Raw genomic sequence first — 22,572 nt, 5'->3', positions numbered from 1 at the left:
AGAGTCGCCCAAACAGGGACTCGAACCCTTAACCGTTAGGTTAAAAACCTAACGCTCTACCGCCTGAGCTATCCGGGCTCAAGCGAGGTGAACTCCCGTAAAAATTGGAATTAGAATTAACATAAATTTATTGAAAGTGAAACGATCTGAAGTTTAAATTATTGATGATTCTTTAAAAACAGAATCGTCCGATCAGGGACTCGAACCCTGGGCCGTTAGGTTAAAAGCCTAACGCTCTACCGACTGAGCTATCCGGGCTCAAGCGAGGTGAACTCCCTTAATAATTGGGATTAGAATTTTCATAATTTTACTCTAAGAGAAATGATATGCAGTTCAAATTTTTATGAATGTTCAAAAAGTGAATCGCCCGAACAGGTACTCGAACCCTGGACCGTTAGGTTATAAGCCTAACACTCTACCGACTGAGCTATCCGGCCTGAAACGAAATGAACTCCCGTAATAATTGGGATTAGAATTTAAATAATTTTACTGGAAATTAAGTGATCTGAAGTTTAAATTATTGATGATTCTTTAAAAACAGAGTCGCCCAAACAGGGACTCGAACCCTTAACCGTTAGGTTAAAAACCTAACGCTCTACCGACTGAGCTATCCGGGCTCAAGCGAGGTGAACTCCCGTAAAAATTGGAATTAGAATTAACATAAATTTATTGAAAGTGAAACGATCTGAAGTTTAAATTATTGATGATTCTTTAAAAACAGAATAGTCCGATCAGGGACTCGAACCCTGGGCCGTTAGGTTAAAAGCCTAACGCTCTACCGACTGAGCTATCCGGGCTCAAGCGAGGTGAACTCCCTTAATAATTGGGATTAGAATTTTCATAATTTTACTCTAAGAGAAATGATATGCAGTTCAAATTTTTATGAATGTTCAAAAATTGAATCGCCCGAACAGGTACTCGAACCCTGGACCGTTAGGTTAAAAGCCTAACACTCTACCGACTGAGATATCCGGCCTGAAACGAAATGAACTACCGTAATAATTGGGATTAGAATTTCAATAATTTTACTGCAAATTAAATGATCTGAATTTTAAATTATTGATGATTCTTTAAAAACAAAGTGGACCGAACAGGGACTCGAACCTTGGACCGTTAGGTTAAAAGTCTAACGCTCTACCGACTGAGCTATCCGGGCTCTATCGAGGTGAACTCCCGTAATAATTGGAATTAGAATTTACATAAATTTATTGAAAGTGAAATGATCTGAAGTTTAAATTATTGATGATTCTTCAAAACAGAGTCGCCCGAACAGGGACTCGAACCCTGGACCGTTAGGTTTAAGCCTAACGCTCTTCCGACTGAGCTATCCGGGTTCAAGCGAGGTGAACTCCCGTAATAATTGGGATTAGAATTTTCATAATTTTACTCCAAGAGAAATGATATGAAGTTCATATTTTTATGAATGTTCAAAAAGTGAATCGCCCGAACAGGTACTCGAACCCTGGACCGTTAGGTTAAAAGCCTAACACTCTACCGACTGAGCTATCCGGGCTCAAGCGAGGTGAACCCAGTAATAATTGGGATTAGAATTTTCATAATTTTACTCCAAGAGAAATGATATGAAGTTCAAATTTTTATGAATGTTCAAAAAGTGAATCGCCCGAACAGGTACTCGAACCCTGGACCGTTAGGTTAAAAGCCTAACACTCTACCGACTGAGCTATCCGGAATGAAACGAAATGAACTCCCGTAATAATTGGGATTAGAATTTACATAAATTTATTGAAAGTGAAATGATCTGAAGTTCAAATGTTTATGAATGTTCAAAAAACGAATCGCCCGAACAGGGACTCGAACCCTGGACCGTTTACTTAAAAGCCTAACGCTCTACCGACTGAGCTATCCGGGCTGAAACGATATGAACTCCCGTATTAATTGGGATTAGAATTTAAATAATTTTACTGGAAATTAAGTGATCTGAAGTTTAAATTATTGATGATTCTTCAAAAACAGAGTCGCCCGAACAAGGACTCGAACCCTGGACCGTTAGGTTGAAGGCTTTACGCTCTACCGACTGAGCTATCCGGGCTGAAACGAAATGAACTCCCGTAATAATTAGGATTAGAATTTAAATTATTTTACTGGAAATTAAATGATCTGAAGTTTAAATTATTGATGATTCTTCAAAAACAGAGTCGCCCGAACAGGGACGCGAACCCTGGACCGTTAGGTTGAAGGCTTAACGCTCTACCGACTGAGCGATCCGGGCTGAAACGGCATGAACTCCCGTAATAATTGGGATTAGAATTTAAATAATTTTACTGGAAATTAAGTGATCTGAAGTTTAAATTACTGATGATTCTTTAAAAACAGAGTCGCCCAAACAGGGACTCGAACCCTTAACCGTTAGGTTAAAAGCCTAACGCTCTACCGACTGAGCTATCCGGGCTCAAGCGAGGTGAACTCCCGTAAAAATTGGAATTAGAATTTACATAAATTTATTGAAAGTGAAATGATCTGAAGTTCAAATGTTTATGAATGTTCAAAAAACGAATCGCCCGAACAGGGACTCGAACCCTGGACCGTTTACTTAAAAGCCTAACGCTCTACCGACTGAGCTATCCGCGCTCAAGCGAGGTGAACTCCCGTAATAATTGGAATTAGAATTTACATAAATTTATTGAAAGTGAAACGATCTGAAGTTTAAATTATTGACGATTCTTCAAAAACAGAGTCGCCCGAACAGGGACTGGAACCCTGGACCGTTAGGTTGAAGGCTTAACGCTCTACAGACTGAGCTATCCGGGCTTAAACGAAATGAACTCCCGTAATAATTAGGATTAGAATTTAAATTATTTTTTTGGAAATTAAATGATCTGAAGTTTAAATTATTGATTATTCTTCAAAAACAGAGTCGCCCGAACAGGGGCGCGAACCCTGGACCGTTAGGTTGAAGGCTTAACGCTCTACCGACTGAGCGATCCGAGCTGAAACGACATGAACTCCCGTAATAATTGGAATTAGAATTTACATAAATTTATTGAAAGGTAAACGATCTGAAGTTTAAATTATTGATGATTCTTTAAAAACAGAATCGTCCGATCAGGGACTCGAACATTGGGCCGTTAGGTTAAAAGCCTAACGCTCTACCGACTAAGCTATCCGGGCTCAAGCGAGGTGAACTCCCGTAATAATTGGGATTAGAATTTTCATAATTTTACTCCAAGAGAAATGATATGAAGTTCAAATTTTTATGAATGTTCAAAAAGTGAATCGCCCGAACAGGTACTCGAACCCTGGACCGTTAGCTTAAAAGCCTAACGCTCTACCGACTGAGCTATCCGGGCTGAAACGATATGAACTCCCGTAATAATTGGGATTAGAATTTAAATAATTTTACTGGAAATTAAGTGATCTGAAGTTTAAATTATTGATGACCCTTTAAAAACAGAGTCGCCCAAACAGGGACTCGAACCCTTAACCGTTAGGTTAAAAGCCTAACGCTCTACCGACTGAGCTATCCGGGCTCAAGCGAGGTGAACTCCCGTAAAAATTGGAATTAGAATTTACATAAATTTATTGAAAGTGAAATGATCTGAAGTTCAAATGTTTATGAATGTTCAAAAAACGAATCGCCCGAACAGGGACTCGAACCCTGGACCGTTTACTTAAAAGCCTAACGCTCTACCGACTGAGCTATCCGGGCTGAAACGATATGAACTCCCGTAATAATTGGGATTAGAATTTAAATAATTTTACTGGAAATTAAGTGATCTGAAGTTTAAATTATTGATGATTCTTCAAAAACAGAGTCGCCCGAACAGGGACGCGAACCCTGGACCGTTACGTTGAAGGCTTAACGCTCTACCGACTGAGCGATCCGGGCTGAAACGACATGAACTCCCGTAATAATTGGGATTAGAATTTAAATAATTTTACTGGAAATTAAGTGATCTGAAGTTTAAATTATTGATGATTCTTTAAAAACAGAGTCGCCCAAACAGGGACTCGAACCCTTAACCGTTAGGTTAAAAGCCTAACGCTCTACCGACTGAGCTATCCGGGTTCAAGCGAGGTGAACTCCCGTAATAATTGGGATTAGAATTTAAATAATTTTAGTGGAAATTAAGTGATCTAAAGTTTAAAATATTGATGATTCTTTAAAAACAGAGTCGCCCAAACAGGGACTCGAACCCTTAACCGTTAGGTTAAAAGCCTAACGCTCTACCGACTGAGCTATCCGCGCTCAAGCGAGGTGAACTCCCGTAATAATTGGAATTAGAATTTACATAAATTTATTGAAAGTGAAACGATCTGAAGTTTAAATTATTGACGATTCTTCAAAAACAGAGTCGCCCGAACAGGGACTCGAACCCTGGACCGTTAGGTTGAAGGCTTAACGCTCTACCGACTGAGCTATCCGGGCTGAAACGAAATGAACTCCCGTAATAATTAGGATTAGAATTTAAATTATTTTACTGGAAATTAAATGATCTGAAGTTTAAATTATTGATGATTCTTCAAAAACAGAGTCGCCCGAACAGGGACGCGAACCCTGGACCGTTAGGTTGAAGGCTTAACGCTCTACCGACTGAGCGATCCGGGCTGAAACGGCATGAACTCCCGTAATAATTGGGATTAGAATTTAAATAATTTTACTGGAAATTAAGTGATCTGAAGTTTAAATTACTGATGATTCTTTAAAAACAGAGTCGCCCAAACAGGGACTCGAACCCTTAACCGTTAGGTTAAAAGCCTAACGCTCTACCGACTGAGCTATCCGGGCTCAAGCGAGGTGAACTCCCGTAATAATTGGGATTAGAATTTAAATAATTTTCCTGGAAATTAAGTGATCTAAAGTTTAAAATATTGATGATTATTTAAAAACAGAGTCGCCCAAACAGGGACTCGAACCCTTAACCGTTAGGTTAAAAGCCTAACGCTCTACCGACTGCGCTATCCGGGCTCAAGCGAGGTGAACTCCCGTAAAAATTGGAATAAGAATTTACATAAATTTATTGAAAGTGAAATGATCTGAAGTTCAAATGTTTATGAATGTTCAAAAAACGAATGGCCCGAACAGGGACTCGAACCCTGGACCGTTTACTTAAAAGCCTAACGCTCTACCGACTGAGCTATCCGGGCTGAAACGATATGAACTCCCGTAATAATTGGGATTAGAATTTAAATAATTTTACTGGAAATTAAGTGATCTGAAGTTTAAATTATTGATGATTCTTCAAAACGAGAGTCGCCCGAACAAGGACTCGAACCCTGGACCGTTAGGTTGAAGGCTTTACGCTCTACCGACTGAGCTATCCGGGCTGAAACGAAATGAACTCCCGTAATAATTAGGATTAGAATTTAAATTATTTTACTGGAAATTAAATGATCTGAAGTTTAAATTATTGATGATTCTTCAAAAACAGAGTCGCCCGAACAGGGACGCGAACCCTGGACCGTTAGGTTGAAGGCTTAACGCTCTACCGACTGAGCGATCCGGGCTGAAACGGCATGAACTCCCGTAATAATTGGGATTAGAATTTAAATAATTTTACTGGAAATTAAGTGATCTGAAGTTTAAATTACTGATGATTCTTTAAAAACAGAGTCCCCCAAACAGGGACTCGAACCCTTAACCGTTAGGTTAAAAGCCTAACGCTCTACCGACTGAGCTATCCGGGCTCAAGCGAGGTGAACTCCCGTAAAAATTGGAATTAGAATTTACATACATTTATTGAAAGTGAAACGATCTGAAGTTTAAATTATTGATGATTCTTTAAAAACAGAATCGTCCGATCAGGGACTCGAACCCTGGGCCATTAGGTTAAAAGCCTAACGCTCTACCGACTGAGCTATCCGGGCTCAAGCGAAGTGAACTCCCGTAATTATTGGGATTAGAATTTTCATAATTTTACTCGAAGAGAAATGATATGAAGTTCAAATTTTTATGAATGTTCAAAAAGTGAATCGCCCGAACAGGTACTCGAACCCTGGACCGTTAGGTTAAAAGCCTAACACTCTACCGACTGAGCTATCCGGCCTGAAACGAAATGAACTCCCGTAATAATTGGGATTAGAATTTAAATAATTTTACTGGAAATTAAGTGATCTGAAGTTTAAATTATTGATGATTCTTTAAAAACAGAGTCGCCCAAACAGGGACTCGAACCCTTAACCGTTAGGTTAAAAACCTAACGCTCTACCGACTGAGCTATCCGGGCTCAAGCGAGGTGAACTCCCGTAAAAATTGGAATTAGAATTAACATAAATTTATTGAAAGTGAAACGATCTGAAGTTTAAATTATTGATGATTCTTTAAAAACAGAATCGTCCGATCAGGGACTCGAACCCTGGGCCGTTAGGTTAAAAGCCTAACGCTCTACCGACTGAGCTATCCGGGCTCAAGCGAGGTGAACTCCCTTAATAATTGGGATTAGAATTTTCATAATTTTACTCTAAGAGAAATGATATGCAGTTCAAATTTTTATGAATGTTCAAAAATTGAATCGCCCGAACAGGTACTCGAACCCTGGACCGTTAGGTTAAAAGCCTAACACTCTACCGACTGAGATATCCGGCCTGAAACGAAATGAACTACCGTAATAATTGGGATTAGAATTTCAATAATTTTACTGCAAATTAAATGATCTGAAGTTTAAATTATTGATGATTCTTTAAAAACGGAATCGTCCGATCAGGGACTCGAACCCTGGGCCATTAGGTTAAAAGCCTAACGCTCTACCGACTGAGCTATCCGGGCTCAAGCGAAGTGAACTCCCGTAATTATTGGGATTAGAATTTTCATAATTTTACTCCAAGAGAAATGATATGAAGTTCAAATTTTTATGAATGTTCAAAAAGTGAATCGCCCGAACAGGTACTCGAACCCTGGACCGTTAGGTTAAAAGCCTAACACTCTACCGACTGAGCTATCCGGCCTGAAACGAAATGAACTCCCGTAATAATTGGGATTAGAATTTAAATAATTTTAATGGAAATTAAGTGATCTGAAGTTTAAATTATTGATGATTCTTTAAAAACAGAGTCGCCCAAACAGGGACTCGAACCCTTAACCGTTAGGTTAAAAACCTAACGCTCTACCGACTGAGCTATCCGGGCTCAAGCGAGGTGAACTCCCGTAAAAATTGGAATTAGAATTAACATAAATTTATTGAAAGTGAAACGATCTGAAGTTTAAATTATTGATGATTCTTTAAAAACAGAATCGTCCGATCAGGGACTCGAACCCTGGGCCGTTAGGTTAAAAGCCTAACGCTCTACCGACTGAGCTATCCGGGCTCAAGCGAGGTGAACTCCCTTAATAATTGGGAATAGAATTTTCATAATTTTACTCTAAGAGAAATGATATGCAGTTCAAATTTTTATGAATGTTCAAAAAGTGAATCGCCCGAACAGGTACTCGAACCCTGGACCGTTAGGTTAAAAGCCTAACACTCTACCGACTGAGATATCCGGCCTGAAACGAAATGAACTACCGTAATAATTGGGATTAGAATTTCAATAATTTTACTGCAAATTAAATGATCTGAATTTTAAATTATTGATGATTCTTTAAAAACAAAGTCGACCGAACAGGGACTCGAACCTTGGAATGTTAGGTTAAAAGTCTAACGCTCTACCGACTGAGCTATCCGGGCTCAATCGAGGTGAACTCCCGTAATAATTGGAATTAGAATTTACATAAATTTATTGAAAGTTAAATGATCTGAAGTTTAAATTATTGATGATTCTTCAAAACAGAGTCGCCCGAACAGGGACTCGAACCCTGGACCGTTAGGTTTAAGCCTAACGCTCTTCCGACTGAGCTATCCGGGTTCAAGCGAGGTGAACTCCTGTAATAATTGGGATTAGAATTTTCATAATTTTACTCCAAGAGAAATGATATGAAGTTCAAATTTTTATGAATGTTCAAAAAGTGAATCGCCCGAACAGGTACTCGAACCCTGGACCGTTAGGTTAAAAGCCTAACACTCTACCGACTGAGCTATCCGGGCTCAAGCGAGGTGAACCCAGTAATAATTGGGATTAGAATTTTCATAATTTTACTCCAAGAGAAATGATATGAAGTTCAAATTTTTATGAATGTTCAAAAAGTGAATCGCCCGAACAGGTACTCGAACCCTGGACCGTTAGGTTAAAAGCCTAACACTCTACCGACTGAGCTATCCGGCCTGAAACGAAATGAACTCCCGTAATAATTGGGATTAGAATTTAAATAATTTTACTGGAAATTAAGTGATCTGAAGTTTAAATTATTGATGACTGTTTAAAAACAGAGTCGCCCAAACAGGGACTCGAACCCTTAACCGTTAGGTTAAAAACCTAACGCTCTACCGACTGAGCTATCCGGGCTCAAGCGAGGTGAACTCCCGTAAAAATTGGAATTAGAATTAACATAAATTTATTGAAAGTGAAACGATCTGAAGTTTAAATTATTGATGATTCTTTAAAAACAGAATCGTCCGATCAGGGACTCGAACCCTGGGCCGTTAGGTTAAAAGCCTAACGCTCTACCGACTGAGCTATCCGGGCTCAAGCGAGGTGAACTCCCTTAATAATTGGGATTAGAATTTTCATAATTTTACTCTAAGAGAAATGATATGCAGTTCAAATTTTTATGAATGTTCAAAAAGTGAATCGCCCGAACAGGTACTCGAACCCTGGACCGTTAGGTTATAAGCCTAACACTCTACCGACTGAGCTATCCGGCCTGAAACGAAATGAACTCCCGTAATAATTGGGATTAGAATTTAAATAATTTTACTGGAAATTAAGTGATCTGAAGTTTAAATTATTGATGATTCTTTAAAAACAGAGTCGCCCAAACAGGGACTCGAACCCTTAACCGTTAGGTTAAAAACCTAACGCTCTACCGACTGAGCTATCCGGGCTCAAGCGAGGTGAACTCCCGTAAAAATTGGAATTAGAATTAACATAAATTTATTGAAAGTGAAACGATCTGAAGTTTAAATTATTGATGATTCTTTAAAAACAGAATAGTCCGATCAGGGACTCGAACCCTGGGCCGTTAGGTTAAAAGCCTAACGCTCTACCGACTGAGCTATCCGGGCTCAAGCGAGGTGAACTCCCTTAATAATTGGGATTAGAATTTTCATAATTTTACTCTAAGAGAAATGATATGCAGTTCAAATTTTTATGAATGTTCAAAAATTGAATCGCCCGAACAGGTACTCGAACCCTGGACCGTTAGGTTAAAAGCCTAACACTCTACCGACTGAGATATCCGGCCTGAAACGAAATGAACTACCGTAATAATTGGGATTAGAATTTCAATAATTTTACTGCAAATTAAATGATCTGAATTTTAAATTATTGATGATTCTTTAAAAACAAAGTGGACCGAACAGGGACTCGAACCTTGGACCGTTAGGTTAAAAGTCTAACGCTCTACCGACTGAGCTATCCGGGCTCTATCGAGGTGAACTCCCGTAATAATTGGAATTAGAATTTACATAAATTTATTGAAAGTGAAATGATCTGAAGTTTAAATTATTGATGATTCTTCAAAACAGAGTCGCCCGAACAGGGACTCGAACCCTGGACCGTTAGGTTTAAGCCTAACGCTCTTCCGACTGAGCTATCCGGGTTCAAGCGAGGTGAACTCCCGTAATAATTGGGATTAGAATTTTCATAATTTTACTCCAAGAGAAATGATATGAAGTTCATATTTTTATGAATGTTCAAAAAGTGAATCGCCCGAACAGGTACTCGAACCCTGGACCGTTAGGTTAAAAGCCTAACACTCTACCGACTGAGCTATCCGGGCTCAAGCGAGGTGAACCCAGTAATAATTGGGATTAGAATTTTCATAATTTTACTCCAAGAGAAATGATATGAAGTTCAAATTTTTATGAATGTTCAAAAAGTGAATCGCCCGAACAGGTACTCGAACCCTGGACCGTTAGGTTAAAAGCCTAACACTCTACCGACTGAGCTATCCGGCCTGAAACGAAATGAACTCCCGTAATAATTGGGATTAGAATTTACATAAATTTATTGAAAGTGAAATGATCTGAAGTTCAAATGTTTATGAATGTTCAAAAAACGAATCGCCCGAACAGGGACTCGAACCCTGGACCGTTTACTTAAAAGCCTAACGCTCTACCGACTGAGCTATCCGGGCTGAAACGATATGAACTCCCGTATTAATTGGGATTAGAATTTAAATAATTTTACTGGAAATTAAGTGATCTGAAGTTTAAATTATTGATGATTCTTCAAAAACAGAGTCGCCCGAACAAGGACTCGAACCCTGGACCGTTAGGTTGAAGGCTTTACGCTCTACCGACTGAGCTATCCGGGCTGAAACGAAATGAACTCCCGTAATAATTAGGATTAGAATTTAAATTATTTTACTGGAAATTAAATGATCTGAAGTTTAAATTATTGATGATTCTTCAAAAACAGAGTCGCCCGAACAGGGACGCGAACCCTGGACCGTTAGGTTGAAGGCTTAACGCTCTACCGACTGAGCGATCCGGGCTGAAACGGCATGAACTCCCGTAATAATTGGGATTAGAATTTAAATAATTTTACTGGAAATTAAGTGATCTGAAGTTTAAATTACTGATGATTCTTTAAAAACAGAGTCGCCCAAACAGGGACTCGAACCCTTAACCGTTAGGTTAAAAGCCTAACGCTCTACCGACTGAGCTATCCGGGCTCAAGCGAGGTGAACTCCCGTAAAAATTGGAATTAGAATTTACATAAATTTATTGAAAGTGAAATGATCTGAAGTTCAAATGTTTATGAATGTTCAAAAAACGAATCGCCCGAACAGGGACTCGAACCCTGGACCGTTTACTTAAAAGCCTAACGCTCTACCGACTGAGCTATCCGCGCTCAAGCGAGGTGAACTCCCGTAATAATTGGAATTAGAATTTACATAAATTTATTGAAAGTGAAACGATCTGAAGTTTAAATTATTGACGATTCTTCAAAAACAGAGTCGCCCGAACAGGGACTGGAACCCTGGACCGTTAGGTTGAAGGCTTAACGCTCTACAGACTGAGCTATCCGGGCTTAAACGAAATGAACTCCCGTAATAATTAGGATTAGAATTTAAATTATTTTTTTGGAAATTAAATGATCTGAAGTTTAAATTATTGATTATTCTTCAAAAACAGAGTCGCCCGAACAGGGGCGCGAACCCTGGACCGTTAGGTTGAAGGCTTAACGCTCTACCGACTGAGCGATCCGAGCTGAAACGACATGAACTCCCGTAATAATTGGAATTAGAATTTACATAAATTTATTGAAAGGTAAACGATCTGAAGTTTAAATTATTGATGATTCTTTAAAAACAGAATCGTCCGATCAGGGACTCGAACATTGGGCCGTTAGGTTAAAAGCCTAACGCTCTACCGACTAAGCTATCCGGGCTCAAGCGAGGTGAACTCCCGTAATAATTGGGATTAGAATTTTCATAATTTTACTCCAAGAGAAATGATATGAAGTTCAAATTTTTATGAATGTTCAAAAAGTGAATCGCCCGAACAGGTACTCGAACCCTGGACCGTTAGCTTAAAAGCCTAACGCTCTACCGACTGAGCTATCCGGGCTGAAACGATATGAACTCCCGTAATAATTGGGATTAGAATTTAAATAATTTTACTGGAAATTAAGTGATCTGAAGTTTAAATTATTGATGACCCTTTAAAAACAGAGTCGCCCAAACAGGGACTCGAACCCTTAACCGTTAGGTTAAAAGCCTAACGCTCTACCGACTGAGCTATCCGGGCTCAAGCGAGGTGAACTCCCGTAAAAATTGGAATTAGAATTTACATAAATTTATTGAAAGTGAAATGATCTGAAGTTCAAATGTTTATGAATGTTCAAAAAACGAATCGCCCGAACAGGGACTCGAACCCTGGACCGTTTACTTAAAAGCCTAACGCTCTACCGACTGAGCTATCCGGGCTGAAACGATATGAACTCCCGTAATAATTGGGATTAGAATTTAAATAATTTTACTGGAAATTAAGTGATCTGAAGTTTAAATTATTGATGATTCTTCAAAAACAGAGTCGCCCGAACAGGGACGCGAACCCTGGACCGTTACGTTGAAGGCTTAACGCTCTACCGACTGAGCTATCCGGGCTGAAACGATATGAACTCCCGTAATAATTGGGATTAGAATTTAAATAATTTTACTGGAAATTAAGTGATCTGAAGTTTAAATTATTGATGACCCTTTAAAAACAGAGTCGCCCAAACAGGGACTCGAACCCTTAACCGTTAGGTTAAAAGCCTAACGCTCTACCGACTGAGCTATCCGGGCTCAAGCGAGGTGAACTCCCGTAATAATTGGGATTAGAATTTAAATAATTTTAGTGGAAATTAAGTGATCTAAAGTTTAAAATATTGATGATTCTTTAAAAACAGAGTCGCCCAAACAGGGACTCGAACCCTTAACCGTTAGGTTAAAAGCCTAACGCTCTACCGACTGAGCTATCCGCGCTCAAGCGAGGTGAACTCCCGTAATAATTGGAATTAGAATTTACATAAATTTATTGAAAGTGAAACGATCTGAAGTTTAAATTATTGACGATTCTTCAAAAACAGAGTCGCCCGAACAGGGACTCGAACCCTGGACCGTTAGGTTGAAGGCTTAACGCTCTACCGACTGAGCTATCCGGGCTGAAACGAAATGAACTCCCGTAATAATTAGGATTAGAATTTAAATTATTTTACTGGAAATTAAATGATCTGAAGTTTAAATTATTGATGATTCTTCAAAAACAGAGTCGCCCGAACAGGGACGCGAACCCTGGACCGTTAGGTTGAAGGCTTAACGCTCTACCGACTGAGCGATCCGGGCTGAAACGGCATGAACTCCCGTAATAATTGGGATTAGAATTTAAATAATTTTACTGGAAATTAAGTGATCTGAAGTTTAAATTACTGATGATTCTTTAAAAACAGAGTCGCCCAAACAGGGACTCGAACCCTTAACCGTTAGGTTAAAAGCCTAACGCTCTACCGACTGAGCTATCCGGGCTCAAGCGAGGTGAACTCCCGTAATAATTGGGATTAGAATTTAAATAATTTTCCTGGAAATTAAGTGATCTAAAGTTTAAAATATTGATGATTATTTAAAAACAGAGTCGCCCAAACAGGGACTCGAACCCTTAACCGTTAGGTTAAAAGCCTAACGCTCTACCGACTGCGCTATCCGGGCTCAAGCGAGGTGAACTCCCGTAAAAATTGGAATTAGAATTTACATAAATTTATTGAAAGTGAAATGATCTGAAGTTCAAATGTTTATGAATGTTCAAAAAACGAATGGCCCGAACAGGGACTCGAACCCTGGACCGTTTACTTAAAAGCCTAACGCTCTACCGACTGAGCTATCCGGGCTGAAACGATATGAACTCCCGTAATAATTGGGATTAGAATTATATAATTTTACTGGAAATTAAGTGATCTGAAGTTTAAATTATTGATGATTCTTCAAAACGAGAGTCGCCCGAACAAGGACTCGAACCCTGGACCGTTAGGTTGAAGGCTTTACGCTCTACCGACTGAGCTATCCGGGCTGAAACGAAATGAACTCCCGTAATAATTAGGATTAGAATTTAAATTATTTTACTGGAAATTAAATGATCTGAAGTTTAAATTATTGATGATTCTTCAAAAACAGAGTCGCCCGAACAGGGACGCGAACCCTGGACCGTTAGGTTGAAGGCTTAACGCTCTACCGACTGAGCGATCCGGGCTGAAACGGCATGAACTCCCGTAATAATTGGGATTAGAATTTAAATAATTTTACTGGAAATTAAGTGATCTGAAGTTTAAATTACTGATGATTCTTTAAAAACAGAGTCCCCCAAACAGGGACTCGAACCCTTAACCGTTAGGTTAAAAGCCTAACGCTCTACCGACTGAGCTATCCGGGCTCAAGCGAGGTGAACTCCCGTAAAAATTGGAATTAGAATTTACATACATTTATTGAAAGTGAAACGATCTGAAGTTTAAATTATTGATGATTCTTTAAAAACAGAATCGTCCGATCAGGGACTCGAACCCTGGGCCATTAGGTTAAAAGCCTAACGCTCTACCGACTGAGCTATCCGGGCTCAAGCGAAGTGAACTCCCGTAATTATTGGGATTAGAATTTTCATAATTTTACTCGAAGAGAAATGATATGAAGTTCAAATTTTTATGAATGTTCAAAAAGTGAATCGCCCGAACAGGTACTCGAACCCTGGACCGTTAGGTTAAAAGCCTAACACTCTACCGACTGAGCTATCCGGCCTGAAACGAAATGAACTCCCGTAATAATTGGGATTAGAATTTAAATAATTTTACTGGAAATTAAGTGATCTGAAGTTTAAATTATTGATGATTCTTTAAAAACAGAGTCGCCCAAACAGGGACTCGAACCCTTAACCGTTAGGTTAAAAACCTAACGCTCTACCGACTGAGCTATCCGGGCTCAAGCGAGGTGAACTCCCGTAAAAATTGGAATTAGAATTAACATAAATTTATTGAAAGTGAAACGATCTGAAGTTTAAATTATTGATGATTCTTTAAAAACAGAATCGTCCGATCAGGGACTCGAACGCTGGGCCGTTAGGTTAAAAGCCTAACGCTCTACCGACTGAGCTATCCGGGCTCAAGCGAGGTGAACTCCCTTAATAATTGGGATTAGAATTTTCATAATTTTACTCTAAGAGAAATGATATGCAGTTCAAATTTTTATGAATGTTCAAAAATTGAATCGCCCGAACAGGTACTCGAACCCTGGACCGTTAGGTTAAAAGCCTAACACTCTACCGACTGAGATATCCGGCCTGAAACGAAATGAACTACCGTAATAATTGGGATTAGAATTTCAATAATTTTACTGCAAATTAAATGATCTGAAGTTTAAATTATTGATGATTCTTTAAAAACGGAATCGTCCGATCAGGGACTCGAACCCTGGGCCATTAGGTTAAAAGCCTAACGCTCTACCGACTGAGCTATCCGGGCTCAAGCGAAGTGAACTCCCGTAATTATTGGGATTAGAATTTTCATAATTTTACTCCAAGAGAAATGATATGAAGTTCAAATTTTTATGAATGTTCAAAAAGTGAATCGCCCGAACAGGTACTCGAACCCTGGACCGTTAGGTTAAAAGCCTAACACTCTACCGACTGAGCTATCCGGCCTGAAACGAAATGAACTCCCGTAATAATTGGGATTAGAATTTAAATAATTTTAATGGAAATTAAGTGATCTGAAGTTTAAATTATTGATGATTCTTTAAAAACAGAGTCGCCCAAACAGGGACTCGAACCCTTAACCGTTAGGTTAAAAACCTAACGCTCTACCGACTGAGCTATCCGGGCTCAAGCGAGGTGAACTCCCGTAAAAATTGGAATTAGAATTAACATAAATTTATTGAAAGTGAAACGATCTGAAGTTTAAATTATTGATGATTCTTTAAAAACAGAATCGTCCGATCAGGGACTCGAACCCTGGGCCGTTAGGTTAAAAGCCTAACGCTCTACCGACTGAGCTATCCGGGCTCAAGCGAGGTGAACTCCCTTAATAATTGGGATTAGAATTTTCATAATTTTACTCTAAGAGAAATGATATGCAGTTCAAATTTTTATGAATGTTCAAAAAGTGAATCGCCCGAACAGGTACTCGAACCCTGGACCGTTAGGTTAAAAGCCTAACACTCTACCGACTGAGATATCCGGCCTGAAACGAAATGAACTCCCGTAATAATTGGGATTAGAATTTCAATAATTTTACTGCAAATTAAATGATCTGAATTTTAAATTATTGATGATTCTTTAAAAACAAAGTCGACCGAACAGGGACTCGAACCTTGGAATGTTAGGTTAAAAGTCTAACGCTCTACCGACTGAGCTATCCGGGCTCAATCGAGGTGAACTCCCGTAATAATTGGAATTAGAATTTACATAAATTTATTGAAAGTTAAATGATCTGAAGTTTAAATTATTGATGATTCTTCAAAACAGAGTCGCCCGAACAGGGACTCGAACCCTGGACCGTTAGGTTTAAGCCTAACGCTCTTCCGACTGAGCTATCCGGGTTCAAGCGAGGTGAACTCCTGTAATAATTGGGATTAGAATTTTCATAATTTTACTCCAAGAGAAATGATATGAAGTTCAAATTTTTATGAATGTTCAAAAAGTGAATCGCCCGAACAGGTACTCGAACCCTGGACCGTTAGGTTAAAAGCCTAACACTCTACCGACTGAGCTATCCGGGCTCAAGCGAGGTGAACCCAGTAATAATTGGGATTAGAATTTTCATAATTTTACTCCAAGAGAAATGATATGAAGTTCAAATTTTTATGAATGTTCAAAAAGTGAATCGCCCGAACAGGTACTCGAACCCTGGACCGTTAGGTTAAAAGCCTAACACTCTACCGACTGAGCTATCCGGCCTGAAACGAAATGAACTCCCGTAATAATTGGGATTAGAATTTAAATAATTTTACTGGAAATTAAGTGATCTGAAGTTTAAATTATTGATGACTGTTTAAAAACAGAGTCGCCCAAACAGGGACTCGAACCCTTAACCGTTAGGTTAAAAACCTAACGCTCTACCGACTGAGCTATCCGGGCTCAAGCGAGGTGAACTCCCGTAAAAATTGGAATTAGAATTAACATAAATTTATTGAAAGTGAAACGATCTGAAGTTTAAATTATTGATGATTCTTTAAAAACAGAATCGTCCGATCAGGGACTCGAACCCTGGGCCGTTAGGTTAAAAGCCTAACGCTCTACCGACTGAGCTATCCGGGCTCAAGCGAGGTGAACTCCCTTAATAATTGGGATTAGAATTTTCATAATTTTACTCTAAGAGAAATGATATGCAGTTCAAATTTTTATGAATGTTCAAAAAGTGAATCGCCCAAACAGGTACCCGAACCCTGGACCGTTAGGTTAAAAGCCTAACACTCTACCGACTGAGCTATCCGGCCTGAAACGAAATGAACTCCCGTAATAATTGGGATTAGAATTTAAATAATTTTACTGGAAATTAAGTGATCTGAAGTTTAAATTATTGATGATTCTTTAAAAACAGAGTCGCCCAAACAGGGACTCGAACCCTTAACCGTTAGGTTAAAAACCTAACGCTCTACCGACTGAGCTATCCGGGCTCAAGCGAGGTGAACTCCCGTAAAAATTGGAATTAGAATTAACATAAATTTATTGAAAGTGAAACGATCTGAAGTTTAAATTATTGATGATTCTTTAAAAACAGAATAGTCCGATCAGGGACTCGAACCCTGGGCCGTTAGGTTAAAAGCCTAACGCTCTACCGACTGAGCTATCCGGGCTCAAGCGAGGTGAACTCCCTTAATAATTGGGATTAGAATTTTCATAATTTTACTCTAAGAGAAATGATATGCAGTTCAAATTTTTATGAATGTTCAAAAATTGAATCGCCCGAACAGGTACTCGAACCCTGGACCGTTAGGTTAAAAGCCTAACACTCTACCGACTGAGATATCCGGCCTGAAACGAAATGAACTACCGTAATAATTGGGATTAGAATTTCAATAATTTTACTGCAAATTAAATGATCTGAATTTTAAATTATTGATGATTCTTTAAAAACAAAGTCGACCGAACAGGGACTCGAACCTTGGAATGTTAGGTTAAAAGTCTAACGCTCTACCGACTGAGCTATCCGGGCTCAATCGAGGTGAACTCCCGTAATAATTGGAATTAGAATTTACATAAATTTATTGAAAGTTAAATGATCTGAAGTTTAAATTATTGATGATTCTTCAAAACAGAGTCGCCCGAACAGGGACTCGAACCCTGGACCGTTAGGTTTAAGCCTAACGCTCTTCCGACTGAGCTATCCGGGTTCAAGCGAGGTGAACTCCTGTAATAATTGGGATTAGAATTTTCATAATTTTACTCCAAGAGAAATGATATGAAGTTCAAATTTTTATGAATGTTCAAAAAGTGAATCGCCCGAACAGGTACTCGAACCCTGGACCGTTAGGTTAAAAGCCTAACACTCTACCGACTGAGCTATCCGGGCTCAAGCGAGGTGAACCCAGTAATAATTGGGATTAGAATTTTCATAATTTTACTCCAAGAGAAATGATATGAAGTTCAAATTTTTATGAATGTTCAAAAAGTGAATCGCCCGAACAGGTACTCGAACCCTGGACCGTTAGGTTAAAAGCCTAACACTCTACCGACTGAGCTATCCGGCCTGAAACAAAATGAACTCCCGTAATAATTGGGATTAGAATTTAAATAATTTTACTGGAAATTAAGTGATCTGAAGTTTAAATTATTGATGACTGTTTAAAAACAGAGTCGCCCAAACAGGGACTCGAACCCTTAACCGTTAGGTTAAAAACCTAACGCTCTACCGACTGAGCTATCCGGGCTCAAGCGAGGTGAACTCCCGTAAAAATTGGAATTAGAATTAACATAAATTTATTGAAAGTGAAACGATCTGAAGTTTAAATTATTGATGATTCTTTAAAAACAGAATCGTCCGATCAGGGACTCGAACCCTGGGCCGTTAGGTTAAAAGCCTAACGCTCTACCGACTGAGCTATCCGGGCTCAAGCGAGGTGAACTCCCTTAATAATTGGGATTAGAATTTTCATAATTTTACTCTAAGAGAAATGATATGCAGTTCAAATTATTATGAATGTTCAAAAAGTGAATCGCCCGAACAGGTACTCGAACCCTGGACCGTTAGGTTATAAGCCTAACACTCTACCGACTGAGCTATCCGGCCTGAAACGAAATGAACTCCCGTAATAATTGGGATTAGAATTTAAATAATTTTACTGGAAATTAAGTGATCTGAAGTTTAAATTATTGATGATTCTTTAAAAACAGAGTCGCCCAAACAGGGACTCGAACCCTTAACCGTTAGGTTAAAAACCTAACGCTCTACCGACTGAGCTATCCGGGCTCAAGCGAGGTGAACTCCCGTAAAAATTGGAATTAGAATTAACATAAATTTATTGAAAGTGAAACGATCTGAAGTTTAAATTATTGATGATTCTTTAAAAACAGAATAGTCCGATCAGGGACTCGAACCCTGGGCCGTTAGGTTAAAAGCCTAACGCTCTACCGACTGAGCTATCCGGGCTCAAGCGAGGTGAACTCCCTTAATAATTGGGATTAGAATTTTCATAATTTTACTCTAAGAGAAATGATATGCAGTTCAAATTTTTATGAATGTTCAAAAATTGAATCGCCCGAACAGGTACTCGAACCCTGGACCGTTAGGTTAAAAGCCTAACACTCTACCGACTGAGATATCCGGCCTGAAACGAAATGAACTACCGTAATAATTGGGATTAGAATTTCAATAATTTTACTGCAAATTAAATGATCTGAATTTTAAATTATTGATGATTCTTTAAAAACAAAGTGGACCGAACAGGGACTCGAACCTTGGACCGTTAGGTTAAAAGTCTAACGCTCTACCGACTGAGCTATCCGGGCTCTATCGAGGTGAACTCCCGTAATAATTGGAATTAGAATTTACATAAATTTATTGAAAGTGAAATGATCTGAAGTTTAAATTATTGATGATTCTTCAAAACAGAGTCGCCCGAACAGGGACTCGAACCCTGGACCGTTAGGTTTAAGCCTAACGCTCTTCCGACTGAGCTATCCGGGTTCAAGCGAGGTGAACTCCCGTAATAATTGGGATTAGAATTTTCATAATTTTACTCCAAGAGAAATGATATGAAGTTCATATTTTTATGAATGTTCAAAAAGTGAATCGCCCGAACAGGTACTCGAACCCTGGACCGTTAGGTTAAAAGCCTAACACTCTACCGACTGAGCTATCCGGGCTCAAGCGAGGTGAACCCAGTAATAATTGGGATTAGAATTTTCATAATTTTACTCCAAGAGAAATGATATGAAGTTCAAATTTTTATGAATGTTCAAAAAGTGAATCGCCCGAACAGGTACTCGAACCCTGGACCGTTAGGTTAAAAGCCTAACACTCTACCGACTGAGCTATCCGGCCTGAAACGAAATGAACTCCCGTAATAATTGGGATTAGAATTTACATAAATTTATTGAAAGTGAAATGATCTGAAGTTCAAATGTTTATGAATGTTCAAAAAACGAATCGCCCGAACAGGGACTCGAACCCTGGACCGTTTACTTAAAAGCCTAACGCTCTACCGACTGAGCTATCCGGGCTGAAACGATATGAACTCCCGTATTAATTGGGATTAGAATTTAAATAATTTTACTGGAAATTAAGTGATCTGAAGTTTAAATTATTGATGATTCTTCAAAAACAGAGTCGCCCGAACAAGGACTCGAACCCTGGACCGTTAGGTTGAAGGCTTTACGCTCTACCGACTGAGCTATCCGGGCTGAAACGAAATGAACTCCCGTAATAATTAGGATTAGAATTTAAATTATTTTACTGGAAATTAAATGATCTGAAGTTTAAATTATTGATGATTCTTCAAAAACAGAGTCGCCCGAACAGGGACGCGAACCCTGGACCGTTAGGTTGAAGGCTTAACGCTCTACCGACTGAGCGATCCGGGCTGAAACGGCATGAACTCCCGTAATAATTGGGATTAGAATTTAAATAATTTTACTGGAAATTAAGTGATCTGAAGTTTAAATTACTGATGATTCTTTAAAAACAGAGTCGCCCAAACAGGGACTCGAACCCTTAACCGTTAGGTTAAAAGCCTAACGCTCTACCGACTGAGCTATCCGGGCTCAAGCGAGGTGAACTCCCGTAAAAATTGGAATTAGAATTTACATAAATTTATTGAAAGTGAAATGATCTGAAGTTCAAATGTTTATGAATGTTCAAAAAACGAATCGCCCGAACAGGGACTCGAACCCTGGACCGTTTACTTAAAAGCCTAACGCTCTACCGACTGAGCTATCCGCGCTCAAGCGAGGTGAACTCCCGTAATAATTGGAATTAGAATTTACATAAATTTATTGAAAGTGAAACGATCTGAAGTTTAAATTATTGACGATTCTTCAAAAACAGAGTCGCCCGAACAGGGACTGGAACCCTGGACCGTTAGGTTGAAGGCTTAACGCTCTACAGACTGAGCTATCCGGGCTTAAACGAAATGAACTCCCGTAATAATTAGGATTAGAATTTAAATTATTTTTTTGGAAATTAAATGATCTGAAGTTTAAATTATTGATTATTCTTCAAAAACAGAGTCGCCCGAACAGGGGCGCGAACCCTGGACCGTTAGGTTGAAGGCTTAACGCTCTACCGACTGAGCGATCCGAGCTGAAACGACATGAACTCCCGTAATAATTGGAATTAGAATTTACATAAATTTATTGAAAGGTAAACGATCTGAAGTTTAAATTATTGATGATTCTTTAAAAACAGAATCGTCCGATCAGGGACTCGAACATTGGGCCGTTAGGTTAAAAGCCTAACGCTCTACCGACTAAGCTATCCGGGCTCAAGCGAGGTGAACTCCCGTAATAATTGGGATTAGAATTTTCATAATTTTACTCCAAGAGAAATGATATGAAGTTCAAATTTTTATGAATGTTCAAAAAGTGAATCGCCCGAACAGGTACTCGAACCCTGGACCGTTAGCTTAAAAGCCTAACGCTCTACCGACTGAGCTATCCGGGCTGAAACGATATGAACTCCCGTAATAATTGGGATTAGAATTTAAATAATTTTACTGGAAATTAAGTGATCTGAAGTTTAAATTATTGATGACCCTTTAAAAACAGAGTCGCCCAAACAGGGACTCGAACCCTTAACCGTTAGGTTAAAAGCCTAACGCTCTACCGACTGAGCTATCCGGGCTCAAGCGAGGTGAACTCCCGTAAAAATTGGAATTAGAATTTACATAAATTTATTGAAAGTGAAATGATCTGAAGTTCAAATGTTTATGAATGTTCAAAAAACGAATCGCCCGAACAGGGACTCGAACCCTGGACCGTTTACTTAAAAGCCTAACGCTCTACCGACTGAGCTATCCGGGCTGAAACGATATGAACTCCCGTAATAATTGGGATTAGAATTTAAATAATTTTACTGGAAATTAAGTGATCTGAAGTTTAAATTATTGATGATTCTTCAAAAACAGAGTCGCCCGAACAGGGACGCGAACCCTGGACCGTTACGTTGAAGGCTTAACGCTCTACCGACTGAGCGATCCGGGCTGAAACGACATGAACTCCCGTAATAATTGGGATTAGAATTTAAATAATTTTACTGGAAATTAAGTGATCTGAAGTTTAAATTATTGATGATTCTTTAAAAACAGAGTCGCCCAAACAGGGACTCGAACCCTTAACCGTTAGGTTAAAAGCCTAACGCTCTACCGACTGAGCTATCCGGGCTCAAGCGAGGTGAACTCCCGTAATAATTGGGATTAGAATTTAAATAATTTTAGTGGAAATTAAGTGATCTAAAGTTTAAAATATTGATGATTCTTTAAAAACAGAGTCGCCCAAACAGGGACTCGAACCCTTAACCGTTAGGTTAAAAGCCTAACGCTCTACCGACTGAGCTATCCGCGCTCAAGCGAGGTGAACTCCCGTAATAATTGGAATTAGAATTTACATAAATTTATTG

The 22,572-nt window shown here is 39.1% G+C and overlaps 47 non-coding genes across 47 annotated transcripts; all 47 read right to left on the bottom strand.

The window, feature by feature from the left end:
• Positions 1-185: 185 nt before the first annotated feature.
• On the bottom strand, positions 186-258 carry TRNAK-UUU (transfer RNA lysine (anticodon UUU)). Its single transcript has one exon. It is a non-coding gene; the product is annotated as a tRNA-Lys (tRNA).
• A 106-nt stretch (positions 259-364) lies between these two features.
• On the bottom strand, positions 365-437 carry TRNAI-UAU (transfer RNA isoleucine (anticodon UAU)). The gene has a single exon. It is a non-coding gene; the product is annotated as a tRNA-Ile (tRNA).
• Positions 438-544: 107 nt separating this feature from the next.
• TRNAK-UUU (transfer RNA lysine (anticodon UUU)) lies at positions 545-617 on the bottom strand. The gene has a single exon. It is a non-coding gene; the product is annotated as a tRNA-Lys (tRNA).
• A 107-nt stretch (positions 618-724) lies between these two features.
• TRNAK-UUU (transfer RNA lysine (anticodon UUU)) lies at positions 725-797 on the bottom strand. The gene has a single exon. It is a non-coding gene; the product is annotated as a tRNA-Lys (tRNA).
• Positions 798-1,440: 643 nt separating this feature from the next.
• On the bottom strand, positions 1,441-1,513 carry TRNAK-UUU (transfer RNA lysine (anticodon UUU)). The gene has a single exon. It is a non-coding gene; the product is annotated as a tRNA-Lys (tRNA).
• Positions 1,514-2,337: 824 nt separating this feature from the next.
• On the bottom strand, positions 2,338-2,410 carry TRNAK-UUU (transfer RNA lysine (anticodon UUU)). The gene has a single exon. It is a non-coding gene; the product is annotated as a tRNA-Lys (tRNA).
• A 1,005-nt stretch (positions 2,411-3,415) lies between these two features.
• TRNAK-UUU (transfer RNA lysine (anticodon UUU)) lies at positions 3,416-3,488 on the bottom strand. Its single transcript has one exon. It is a non-coding gene; the product is annotated as a tRNA-Lys (tRNA).
• An 826-nt stretch (positions 3,489-4,314) lies between these two features.
• TRNAE-UUC (transfer RNA glutamic acid (anticodon UUC)) lies at positions 4,315-4,387 on the bottom strand. The gene has a single exon. It is a non-coding gene; the product is annotated as a tRNA-Glu (tRNA).
• A 287-nt stretch (positions 4,388-4,674) lies between these two features.
• On the bottom strand, positions 4,675-4,747 carry TRNAK-UUU (transfer RNA lysine (anticodon UUU)). Its single transcript has one exon. It is a non-coding gene; the product is annotated as a tRNA-Lys (tRNA).
• Positions 4,748-5,753: 1,006 nt separating this feature from the next.
• Positions 5,754-5,826, bottom strand: TRNAK-UUU (transfer RNA lysine (anticodon UUU)). Its single transcript has one exon. It is a non-coding gene; the product is annotated as a tRNA-Lys (tRNA).
• A 286-nt stretch (positions 5,827-6,112) lies between these two features.
• On the bottom strand, positions 6,113-6,185 carry TRNAK-UUU (transfer RNA lysine (anticodon UUU)). The gene has a single exon. It is a non-coding gene; the product is annotated as a tRNA-Lys (tRNA).
• Positions 6,186-6,292: 107 nt separating this feature from the next.
• TRNAK-UUU (transfer RNA lysine (anticodon UUU)) lies at positions 6,293-6,365 on the bottom strand. Its single transcript has one exon. It is a non-coding gene; the product is annotated as a tRNA-Lys (tRNA).
• A 286-nt stretch (positions 6,366-6,651) lies between these two features.
• On the bottom strand, positions 6,652-6,724 carry TRNAK-UUU (transfer RNA lysine (anticodon UUU)). The gene has a single exon. It is a non-coding gene; the product is annotated as a tRNA-Lys (tRNA).
• A 286-nt stretch (positions 6,725-7,010) lies between these two features.
• TRNAK-UUU (transfer RNA lysine (anticodon UUU)) lies at positions 7,011-7,083 on the bottom strand. The gene has a single exon. It is a non-coding gene; the product is annotated as a tRNA-Lys (tRNA).
• Positions 7,084-7,190: 107 nt separating this feature from the next.
• On the bottom strand, positions 7,191-7,263 carry TRNAK-UUU (transfer RNA lysine (anticodon UUU)). The gene has a single exon. It is a non-coding gene; the product is annotated as a tRNA-Lys (tRNA).
• Positions 7,264-7,906: 643 nt separating this feature from the next.
• Positions 7,907-7,979, bottom strand: TRNAK-UUU (transfer RNA lysine (anticodon UUU)). Its single transcript has one exon. It is a non-coding gene; the product is annotated as a tRNA-Lys (tRNA).
• Positions 7,980-8,264: 285 nt separating this feature from the next.
• On the bottom strand, positions 8,265-8,337 carry TRNAK-UUU (transfer RNA lysine (anticodon UUU)). The gene has a single exon. It is a non-coding gene; the product is annotated as a tRNA-Lys (tRNA).
• Positions 8,338-8,444: 107 nt separating this feature from the next.
• Positions 8,445-8,517, bottom strand: TRNAK-UUU (transfer RNA lysine (anticodon UUU)). Its single transcript has one exon. It is a non-coding gene; the product is annotated as a tRNA-Lys (tRNA).
• Positions 8,518-8,623: 106 nt separating this feature from the next.
• TRNAI-UAU (transfer RNA isoleucine (anticodon UAU)) lies at positions 8,624-8,696 on the bottom strand. The gene has a single exon. It is a non-coding gene; the product is annotated as a tRNA-Ile (tRNA).
• A 107-nt stretch (positions 8,697-8,803) lies between these two features.
• On the bottom strand, positions 8,804-8,876 carry TRNAK-UUU (transfer RNA lysine (anticodon UUU)). Its single transcript has one exon. It is a non-coding gene; the product is annotated as a tRNA-Lys (tRNA).
• A 107-nt stretch (positions 8,877-8,983) lies between these two features.
• TRNAK-UUU (transfer RNA lysine (anticodon UUU)) lies at positions 8,984-9,056 on the bottom strand. Its single transcript has one exon. It is a non-coding gene; the product is annotated as a tRNA-Lys (tRNA).
• A 643-nt stretch (positions 9,057-9,699) lies between these two features.
• TRNAK-UUU (transfer RNA lysine (anticodon UUU)) lies at positions 9,700-9,772 on the bottom strand. Its single transcript has one exon. It is a non-coding gene; the product is annotated as a tRNA-Lys (tRNA).
• Positions 9,773-10,596: 824 nt separating this feature from the next.
• Positions 10,597-10,669, bottom strand: TRNAK-UUU (transfer RNA lysine (anticodon UUU)). Its single transcript has one exon. It is a non-coding gene; the product is annotated as a tRNA-Lys (tRNA).
• A 1,005-nt stretch (positions 10,670-11,674) lies between these two features.
• On the bottom strand, positions 11,675-11,747 carry TRNAK-UUU (transfer RNA lysine (anticodon UUU)). Its single transcript has one exon. It is a non-coding gene; the product is annotated as a tRNA-Lys (tRNA).
• Positions 11,748-12,213: 466 nt separating this feature from the next.
• Positions 12,214-12,286, bottom strand: TRNAK-UUU (transfer RNA lysine (anticodon UUU)). Its single transcript has one exon. It is a non-coding gene; the product is annotated as a tRNA-Lys (tRNA).
• Positions 12,287-12,573: 287 nt separating this feature from the next.
• Positions 12,574-12,646, bottom strand: TRNAE-UUC (transfer RNA glutamic acid (anticodon UUC)). The gene has a single exon. It is a non-coding gene; the product is annotated as a tRNA-Glu (tRNA).
• Positions 12,647-12,933: 287 nt separating this feature from the next.
• Positions 12,934-13,006, bottom strand: TRNAK-UUU (transfer RNA lysine (anticodon UUU)). The gene has a single exon. It is a non-coding gene; the product is annotated as a tRNA-Lys (tRNA).
• Positions 13,007-14,011: 1,005 nt separating this feature from the next.
• Positions 14,012-14,084, bottom strand: TRNAK-UUU (transfer RNA lysine (anticodon UUU)). The gene has a single exon. It is a non-coding gene; the product is annotated as a tRNA-Lys (tRNA).
• A 286-nt stretch (positions 14,085-14,370) lies between these two features.
• Positions 14,371-14,443, bottom strand: TRNAK-UUU (transfer RNA lysine (anticodon UUU)). The gene has a single exon. It is a non-coding gene; the product is annotated as a tRNA-Lys (tRNA).
• A 466-nt stretch (positions 14,444-14,909) lies between these two features.
• On the bottom strand, positions 14,910-14,982 carry TRNAK-UUU (transfer RNA lysine (anticodon UUU)). Its single transcript has one exon. It is a non-coding gene; the product is annotated as a tRNA-Lys (tRNA).
• Positions 14,983-15,268: 286 nt separating this feature from the next.
• Positions 15,269-15,341, bottom strand: TRNAK-UUU (transfer RNA lysine (anticodon UUU)). Its single transcript has one exon. It is a non-coding gene; the product is annotated as a tRNA-Lys (tRNA).
• Positions 15,342-15,448: 107 nt separating this feature from the next.
• TRNAK-UUU (transfer RNA lysine (anticodon UUU)) lies at positions 15,449-15,521 on the bottom strand. Its single transcript has one exon. It is a non-coding gene; the product is annotated as a tRNA-Lys (tRNA).
• A 643-nt stretch (positions 15,522-16,164) lies between these two features.
• Positions 16,165-16,237, bottom strand: TRNAK-UUU (transfer RNA lysine (anticodon UUU)). Its single transcript has one exon. It is a non-coding gene; the product is annotated as a tRNA-Lys (tRNA).
• Positions 16,238-16,522: 285 nt separating this feature from the next.
• TRNAK-UUU (transfer RNA lysine (anticodon UUU)) lies at positions 16,523-16,595 on the bottom strand. Its single transcript has one exon. It is a non-coding gene; the product is annotated as a tRNA-Lys (tRNA).
• Positions 16,596-16,702: 107 nt separating this feature from the next.
• TRNAK-UUU (transfer RNA lysine (anticodon UUU)) lies at positions 16,703-16,775 on the bottom strand. The gene has a single exon. It is a non-coding gene; the product is annotated as a tRNA-Lys (tRNA).
• A 286-nt stretch (positions 16,776-17,061) lies between these two features.
• Positions 17,062-17,134, bottom strand: TRNAK-UUU (transfer RNA lysine (anticodon UUU)). Its single transcript has one exon. It is a non-coding gene; the product is annotated as a tRNA-Lys (tRNA).
• A 107-nt stretch (positions 17,135-17,241) lies between these two features.
• TRNAK-UUU (transfer RNA lysine (anticodon UUU)) lies at positions 17,242-17,314 on the bottom strand. Its single transcript has one exon. It is a non-coding gene; the product is annotated as a tRNA-Lys (tRNA).
• Positions 17,315-17,957: 643 nt separating this feature from the next.
• On the bottom strand, positions 17,958-18,030 carry TRNAK-UUU (transfer RNA lysine (anticodon UUU)). Its single transcript has one exon. It is a non-coding gene; the product is annotated as a tRNA-Lys (tRNA).
• Positions 18,031-18,315: 285 nt separating this feature from the next.
• TRNAK-UUU (transfer RNA lysine (anticodon UUU)) lies at positions 18,316-18,388 on the bottom strand. The gene has a single exon. It is a non-coding gene; the product is annotated as a tRNA-Lys (tRNA).
• A 107-nt stretch (positions 18,389-18,495) lies between these two features.
• Positions 18,496-18,568, bottom strand: TRNAK-UUU (transfer RNA lysine (anticodon UUU)). The gene has a single exon. It is a non-coding gene; the product is annotated as a tRNA-Lys (tRNA).
• Positions 18,569-18,674: 106 nt separating this feature from the next.
• On the bottom strand, positions 18,675-18,747 carry TRNAI-UAU (transfer RNA isoleucine (anticodon UAU)). Its single transcript has one exon. It is a non-coding gene; the product is annotated as a tRNA-Ile (tRNA).
• A 107-nt stretch (positions 18,748-18,854) lies between these two features.
• Positions 18,855-18,927, bottom strand: TRNAK-UUU (transfer RNA lysine (anticodon UUU)). The gene has a single exon. It is a non-coding gene; the product is annotated as a tRNA-Lys (tRNA).
• A 107-nt stretch (positions 18,928-19,034) lies between these two features.
• Positions 19,035-19,107, bottom strand: TRNAK-UUU (transfer RNA lysine (anticodon UUU)). The gene has a single exon. It is a non-coding gene; the product is annotated as a tRNA-Lys (tRNA).
• A 643-nt stretch (positions 19,108-19,750) lies between these two features.
• TRNAK-UUU (transfer RNA lysine (anticodon UUU)) lies at positions 19,751-19,823 on the bottom strand. Its single transcript has one exon. It is a non-coding gene; the product is annotated as a tRNA-Lys (tRNA).
• An 824-nt stretch (positions 19,824-20,647) lies between these two features.
• TRNAK-UUU (transfer RNA lysine (anticodon UUU)) lies at positions 20,648-20,720 on the bottom strand. The gene has a single exon. It is a non-coding gene; the product is annotated as a tRNA-Lys (tRNA).
• A 1,005-nt stretch (positions 20,721-21,725) lies between these two features.
• On the bottom strand, positions 21,726-21,798 carry TRNAK-UUU (transfer RNA lysine (anticodon UUU)). The gene has a single exon. It is a non-coding gene; the product is annotated as a tRNA-Lys (tRNA).
• A 466-nt stretch (positions 21,799-22,264) lies between these two features.
• Positions 22,265-22,337, bottom strand: TRNAK-UUU (transfer RNA lysine (anticodon UUU)). Its single transcript has one exon. It is a non-coding gene; the product is annotated as a tRNA-Lys (tRNA).
• Between the last annotated feature and the right edge of the window lie 235 nt (positions 22,338-22,572).

Source organism: Phalangium opilio, unplaced genomic scaffold (assembly GCF_054372755.1).
Source record: "Phalangium opilio isolate 3A_F unplaced genomic scaffold, DU_Popi_V2 ptg001170l_1, whole genome shotgun sequence".
Lineage (NCBI taxonomy): Eukaryota > Metazoa > Arthropoda > Arachnida > Opiliones > Phalangiidae > Phalangium > Phalangium opilio.
The sequence above is the reverse complement of the archived record's forward strand: the minus strand, read 5'-3'. Positions and strand labels throughout refer to the sequence as shown.